At 32.3% G+C, this 8,465-nt stretch overlaps 1 long non-coding RNA gene across 1 annotated transcript; it reads left to right on the top strand.

The window, feature by feature from the left end:
• Window positions 1-2,540: 2,540 nt before the first annotated feature.
• Window positions 2,541-8,258, top strand: LOC132803060 (uncharacterized). The gene is made up of 3 exons (XR_009638177.1): window positions 2,541-2,775; window positions 3,162-3,269; window positions 8,035-8,258. It is a non-coding gene; the product is annotated as an uncharacterized LOC132803060 (long non-coding RNA).
• The last annotated feature ends 207 nt before the right edge of the window (window positions 8,259-8,465 follow it).

Genomic DNA, 8,465 nt, shown 5'->3' on the forward strand with positions numbered 1-8,465 from the left:
AGCTTAAAATGGAAGAAGGATAAACTTTATTTAGCCATTTTATTTTTTAAAATTTAGGCAATGGTCTTTTTTTAACTTTTAAAATAATATTTAAAAACCATTTTTTTGAATATTATCATTAACTTCATTTTAGTCAACGAATATTTATCAAAACAAATTTATTTATAATTTTGTTAGCTTTTTGTTAATTTTGTTGGTTAAAAGTAAAGAAAAAAGGTTAAAAATAAATATTTAAAATTTAATAACATTGTCAACTTTTAATGGGTAAAAAGGGCTAAAAAGCTGACATATTGATTTATCTTGATAGATATAAAATATTAAAAGAAGATGATTTTCTCAATAAATGGGGTATTAGGATGATAAATTTTTTTCAGATTAAAATTGAGTGATATATCTTTTTATAGAGAGTATAGCAGCAAAATTAATGTTTTTCCAAAAAATAATTTCAATTTTCAATTTTTTATATATTTCATAATGGAAAAAAAAAAAAAAAGAATTGGGTGCCATAAGTGCACAATTGAAAAAAAAACATAGGGATAGATAAAGAAAAAAAAAATGGAAAAATCATGTATGTAAAGCATGGTGGATTGGAAAATGCTTAGTATTATGGGAGCAAAAGATATAATTGTGGTTTGGTAAAGTCAAAATGGTACAAAAAGGCTTTTTCTTTCTTCCAAATGCATGTGCATAACTAGAAGTAGATGTTTTGAAGAAAAAGCTGGGTGGAGTAGAGGGGTCACTGCACAAATGCACATGCTCAATACAACACTCCATGTGTTGGAAATAAAAGGGCTCCATACCTATATAACTTCTGAAAAAAATAAAAAAAGTAAAAACAAAAATAAAAGCTTGCGACTAGTATTCAACTATTTTGTCCTTTTTTATTATTTTCCAGCTCAAATTCTGAAAGCTCATAAGTTAAAAAGCACACAAATTCAGTAGCCAAAAACATATTTGGACCCACTTCCTATTATGTGTGGTACATGTATAAATGAAGTTATTATTTTCCTGTGTTTTAGTTCTAGATTTTTTTTTTTTAAATGTCGAAAAATATGAAAAAGTATGCATTCCCCTTATGAAGCCCACGGCGAGAAGAGAAATTAACCAATGACCTTTTTTTTTTTCTTTTTTTTTTTTTTTAAACTTTTGCCTTCCCTATATTGATATATATAAGCTCCTTGTAAAATTGATGTGATAATTTTATATAAAGATAAGTGAGTCCAATTAACGAATTCAAGCAAATTCAAAGACTATAATTGTAGTTTTGAAAACAACGTCGTAGAGGAATGATTATAGAAATTATGTGGAGTTATAATCGTAGCTACGCTATATGTGTGAGCTAAGCTCAAGGGTAGGTTCAATGGAAGTCGGGGCGATGTTAATTGTTAATTAGTAATTTGAATGCAGAAGAAGGACCACGTTGAATGGATTCGAGAGACTCAAAATTTTTAAGTAGACAATTTTTATTTGGCAAGTTTGCACTTTTGTTGTCAATGTAATTGGGCCACGTTGGGTTTTTGTTTCTTGCAAATTTGTTTCATGATCATGTATATTGTTGGTCCAATTCATTTAATGCAACTACTTTTGTGTGACAGAGTCCACTGTGGCCCATTTAAAACTTTGTTTCAATTAGGTCTGTATACTTTACACATCCAACAAATTGGGAATACAAATTAGGAGAATTTTGCCCCGTATCCCTATTTGAAAACCTTTAATGAAATATATCCCTCTTTTCAAGGTTTTTTGTTTTACCCTTTTATTTTTTAATATTTGTAAACTATCCTTTTCAAATATCAAAAGGAAAAATACACATGAAATGCCCAACGAAAAGAGAAAAGGAAAAATGAGAGAATGGCGAAGCAGCTACCGGAGAGTTCTTCAGGAGGAGAGACAAGTGGAGAAAGCATCCTAGGTTCAGCAATTAGCCCAGCCATGCCCTTCTCGGTTTTGGTCTCGAAGTCCCATCATTGACATCTACTTGATCGGCGGGCAGATCTAGAGCAAACTCCTTGGTCCTTCCTCCTCCTCCTCTTCTGGGTCTGCTTTTAATGGTGTGGTCTTTCCTGGGTTTTTAAAGAAATCTTCAAAATGGAAAAATACAATTAAAATCCTATCGTCGGAACCCTAGCTTCGTCTTTGTCATAGGGACTTGCCAAATGGAAGTTTATTTTGGAAGCCACAACAGGAGGAATCATCCATGGTTAGATTCAATTGTGCTATACTTTTAATCTTTTTCTCTTAATTTTATTACTTGTCTTGCTTGAGTAGGGAGAGAACAAAAAAAAAAAAAAAAAAAAGAAGCGAAAATTTGTTTTAAAAATGCAAGACTTTAGCAGTTAAGTTTTGTCAAGTTTTCTGAATTCTTGACTATATATATTTTTATGATAAATTTTTAGGTGAAGTATTCAAGAGGGCCTAATCCTACCAACTGTGAGTAAGTAATTTTTCCATCCTCTTTTTTTGTTTTAATTGTTGTTGTTGATTTATAGAATTTTGTTGGCCGCCAAGAAAATCTTGGAAAAGGGAGGAGAGAAGTTAATTTTTTGAAATATCAAATTCGTATTTTTGAGCAAAAGATATTGATTTTTCTTAGTTAATTATATTAAATTTTGGTCTAAAACAAGGCTTTTCGCTAGGGATTTTCTTTAGTGTCTAAACAGAAGTTAGATTAGTTAAACATGGTTTTAGTTTTGGAAAATTTATTATTAATGTTGTTTTTTATGACCTTAATGAGCCTGCAAAGCCAGGGGATCAGACCTATGAGTTCATTTTAAGGTATGCTTGTTCAACTAAATTGCCTTATTAATTGCTTTTATGTGGTTGGTTCTGTACTTTGTGATAAACAATAATTCTACAGATCACCATCTGTTCTTGAAAGCCTATTTGATTGGTGGACCTATAAGGTATATTTTTGGGTTCATTGGAACACAATAATGGATGTTGTATTGAGTTGGGACAGATGAAGGTCCTATGCTGGTATTGGAAGATAGAATTTCCTTTTTGTTCGCTTCCTTCCTTTTACTATGGCTTTATGTACCAAAGTGTCTTTGAGAGTTAAGGTCTTGGTATGCATGATAGACATGGATATTTTTTCCATGGGCATGTCATTTCTTATTTTGATTGAATCTTGAATCTATGCTTACAAAATTTCTCATTTGTAGGATTGCTACATTGACATCTGCTCCCCAGAGGTTCTAATAATTTTTACTGACAATTTTGATTACCAACATCTATGGTGCCATTTTGTCAAGGGATTGCTTGTTGATGATGTATGTATTTCAAATCAACTATCTATTGTGTTAAACCAAATTCAACCTATCAGTTGGATTTACATTTCCATCTCATACTTATATATTGTATTACATAAATGGAGGCACAAATACACATACATGATGCTCATGCCTCTACCAACATGAATTGTGCATAAATTATTCAAACTTTATGTTTTAAAATGTAAACAGAACTCTCTTTGATTAGAATGTAGTAGAATTATTTCAGATCACATATTAAAACTGTTGAACAAGTTTACACAATCAATAAAGATCATGAAACCTGCCAATTACTCACTAAATCAAACATCAATCAACATATAAAAGATGGTTACAAATTCATGCATATAGGATTAGTTCAAATAGGAATCAAACCCTTAACTAAGTTAGGAACCAATTCATCTATACTACTGTGTCTTAGAGACGCTAGCTTTAAAAATTTTTAATCAAAGTGTCTTTGGAGTTATAGAAACCAGTTTATGTAATGGTCCTGTTCATTTTGACTGTTATCCCAATTTTCCAGTCAGTTTAACAGACCCATGCATATTAAAGGTCTTAACTCTTAATTTAAAAACTTCGGGTTATCACTTCGACGAAGGTCGTCAACCCCTAGCCTTAATTTACAGAATTCATTACAAAGTCTCAGGAACTAATATGAACTTTAAAGCTAAACAACATAATGCTAAAGGTCATACTATGTTAATACAGAGTCAATATCAAGATTTAAATATTCAAATTCCTAAATTAATCAAATGGTCAGATGTTAATTTACCCTCTGATTGGGTATTAACTGATGTCCGAAGTCCAACACCTATTCAAAATATATTAACCAACACTGAGTTCATCTCACAATCTGATGATGGATCAGTTCGAATCTCCTTTGATAGAAATCCTAGATCTAATCAACCCTTAGGAGAACCCTCATCCCAAAGATCCCTTAATCACCCAATCATCGAGTCAGTCTCTTCTGATAGTATATCTCGAAGAGATCATGAAATAGAAAAAGATTTACAAAGAATTAAAATTCAAGAATTAGAACAACAACTACACAAATTAAGATTAGAAAATGAACTTAAACACCTTAGATTAAAATCAATTCACCACACTGGACAAGTTAGTCAACCTCGTTACAGTGATGAAGAAATCCAATCCACACAATCACCTACAGCTTCAGATTTTATAGATCCCCAATTAAACACATTAGATACACCCTTTAAACCACACTGGAAACAATTAAATCAAGAAATGATGTCTGATAAAAATCAAGACAAACTAATCAAATATAGACAATCACACACTAAAGATCAAAAAGAAGAAATTTGGCAAACTTGGAAACAAACAATGTTGCAACTCAAATTTGATATTAAATTTTTCGATTTTCTTGAAAAATTTTATTATCCCTTAAACAATTTAAAAACTTTAACAAAAGAAAAATGGATTAAATCAGATAAATCCACAGTCCTGTCTAGTCATCCTCCAGTTGAAAAAATAATCATTCCCCATTTAAATAATCAAGTCATAGCTTCACCCTTTAAAACTTCCACAAATGAAAATAACGATTTAATTAATGAAACTAGGAAAGTCATTGAACAAAATAATTACACCAATCAAAGTCTAATTACAATCGGTAAACAGTTAGACAAAATAGAAACTAAAATTGAAAAATCCTCTAAAGAAGAAATTAAAACTCAACCACTAATAAAATTTCCAGATATTACAAAAGTTCCAACTCTTCCAACTAAAACTAATCAACTGAGTCAACTCTTAAAAGAATTACAATTAAAAACTTCTAAAAATGAAGCCTCTTCTTCTAATCTAGCTACCATCAACAATAAATCTTCTTCTGATACAGAATCAAATCAATCTTCCTTAGATAATCATATTAATAGACTTAAAAATCACAAACCAAGATTTAATAATTTAAAACAATGGAATAACAAACCATTACCCCCCGAATTTCAAGAATCCACCTCTAAAAATCAATTCTCTGTTAGTTCTGATAAACTATACGAATGGAATATATATGGTTTAAAAGAACAAGAAATATTAACCAAATTACACCACATGTCCATGGTTGCTAATAGTTATTTTACTAATCAAAACCTTCCCCAACCTGAAATTGTTGAATTACTAATCACAGGTTTTACTGGTACTTTACACTACTGGTGGGAAAAACATTTAACAGATCAATCTAAATCAGAAATCATTCATGCCGTCAAATTAGATGAAGAAGGACTCCCCATATTTGATGAATCAATAGGTTAAGGTGTCCCAGATGGTGTCAATACCTTGTTAGCTACAATAATTAGACATTTTATAGGAACCCCTACAGCTGTCACAGAAAGAATTCATAGTCAATTAACCAATTTACACTGTCCTACTCTTAGTGATTTCGAATGGTATGTCCAAACATTTACCACTGGAATCATGATGCGAGATGATAGTAATCAACCTTTTTGGAAAGAAAAATTTATTAATGGTTTACCCCAATTATTTGCTAGAAAAATCAGAAATGTCTTAAGTAATGATAGTGGTCACATAGACTACGATTCATTAACTTATGGAGATATAGTCTCAATAATCAAAAAAGAAGGATTAAAAATGTGCACTGATATGAAAATAGCTAATCAACTAAATAATGATAAAAAGAAAACTAAATACGAATTAGGAAACTTTTGTCAACAATATGGTCTATCTACTATAGCACCCTCTAGGCAAAACAAAATCAAAAACAAATCATACAAAAACACTCTTAGACATAATAAATATTCACATTCTAAACCTTATTATAAATCTCATAAGTTCAATAAATCTAATCCTGATCAATTCTATAAATCAACTAAACATAAAAAAGATTCAAAAGATAATACTAAAATTAAATGTTTTAAATGTCATAAATTTGGTCATTTTGCTAATAACTGCAAAGCTAAGCAAACAATCAAACAATTAGAAATACCAGAAGAACAAAAACAAAACTTAATCAATGTCTTAGGTCTACACAACACAGATAGTGAACATAGTGAAAACAATATTTACGCTGAATCAAGTTCTGACGAATCAAGTATTCACACTGAATCAACTAGTGACACAGATACCCCTAAAATTACTTTAGGATGTTTAGATGCTTGTTGTCTAGATACCTGCTGTAATCAATCACTTAGTGTCTTAACCACTTCTACAGAAGATGAAGATATCATTTTAGAATTACTTAGTAAATTAGAAAATCCTGATGAAAGGATAGAATACATGAAAAAATATAAAAAGATAATCACTGATAATCACAAAGAAACAAATCAACATCATAAAAGTACTCAAAAAATATGTTTAACAGAAGCCTTGCAAACATTTAATAAATCCAAAAATAAACCTATAACTTTTCAAGACTTACAGTGCCGTTCTTGATCAAACCTCTTTGCATGATAAAATATCTTTTGAATTTAAAAACATATTATACACACTTTTATAAAGATTATATATATATATATATATATACATATTTACAATTGAACAGATCTTGAAGAGAGTGGGGGCTCTGGAATATCTAAATAGGGTTAATGAATATCTAAATCCATATATTATATTGCTTCTAATATATATATATATATATATATATATGTCCCATCCCATACATGAACATATAATATGTGCATAACTAGTGACTAAATCTTTATAGACCTACTAGAACTCCTATTCCAAATGTACATTGGCCAAAGCATGCCATGTAGACAAATCAGCTGGAAACGAGATGTAAGGCAATCAATGTATCGTACAAGTTCACTTATTTTACTTCAGTATCAATATTAACGTAGCTATAGGACATTTGTAGTAAAAATTATTGATTGCAAGACCTACGTACCAGCATATGTGACAGCCCAGAACCGCATGCGATATTGTTCTCTTTGGGCTTGGTGAATCCTCTTACAATTCAGCCCTCAAGGTTTAAAAGGCCTCACAAGGGAAAGGTATCCACACCCACTTATATGGAGTGTTTCGTTCTCCTTTTCAACCGATGTGGGACTTCACAATCCTCCCCCCTTGAGGCCCAGCGTCCTGGCTGGCATACCGATTGTCACGGCCCAGTACCACCCGCATCAAGATATTGTCCTCTTTGGCCCAGGTTCACTCCCTCTCTCCCCCCTCGCCTCAAGGTTTTGTCAAAATGCGTCTTGAAAGAAGAGGTATCCACAGCCTTATAAAGACCACTTCGTGCCCCTCTCCAACCGATGTGGGATGTTACAATCCTCCCCCCTTGGGGCGCAGCGTCCTTGCTGGCACACCGATCCGAGTCTGGCTCTGATACCACTGTCACGGCCCAGTACCACCCGCATCAAGATATTATCCTCTTTGGCCGAGGGTTCACTCCCTCTCTCCCCCCGGCCTCAAGGTTTTGTCAAAACGCATCTTGAAGGGAGAGGTATCCACAGCCTTATAAAGACCGCTTCGTGCCCCTCTCTAACCGATGTGGGATGTTACATCTATCCGGCTCTGACTCTGATACCATCTGTGACAGTCCAGACCACCCGCATGCGATATTGTCCTCTTTGGGCCTAGAGAATCGTCTTACAACTCAGTCTTCAAGATTTTAAAAGGATGTGGGACTTCACGCATAAGTTATTTTATTTAATTTTCTCATTGTGGATTGCATGTTTTTGAATATTTATTTGCTAATTACATGCTGATTGTATTAGTCTGCTGGGTTTGTATAGCATTCTAAAATTAGTGAAACTTGATGCATTCTAACTAGATCATCTTTTGCCTTGTGCAGTGTCTTTATGAGTCTTTTGAGGAAGAAGCTGGATATTTTCAGTTTGCTACGACAATAACATCGAATGATATTGATGAGATATAGAAGTTTCTTGATGCTGCTGTTGATGCAAGGTATTCACTTTTTAGCTTTTAGTAAATTAGTTATTCTAGTTCCCTTGATGATGACCCAAATAGCAATGAGCTCTTCTTTTTACCCCCAAGTCCAGGTGGTTAGGCCTAGAGCATTGGAAAAAAAAAAAAAAGGATATTCCAAACATGATGTATTGGATGAAACAATTTTAATTATGTAAATATGGTAATCCTGCATTTGGATAGCATAAGTGATGCTAATTGTGTAAAAGTTCTTTTCACCAATGACGAATTTATGTTGTTTGCATTAGTTTCTCTGAATTACATTTAGTCTAGAATATTTGTAATTAATTTTTCACT

This window comes from Ziziphus jujuba, chromosome 3 (assembly GCF_031755915.1).
Source record: "Ziziphus jujuba cultivar Dongzao chromosome 3, ASM3175591v1".
Classification (NCBI taxonomy): Eukaryota; Viridiplantae; Streptophyta; class Magnoliopsida; order Rosales; family Rhamnaceae; genus Ziziphus; species Ziziphus jujuba.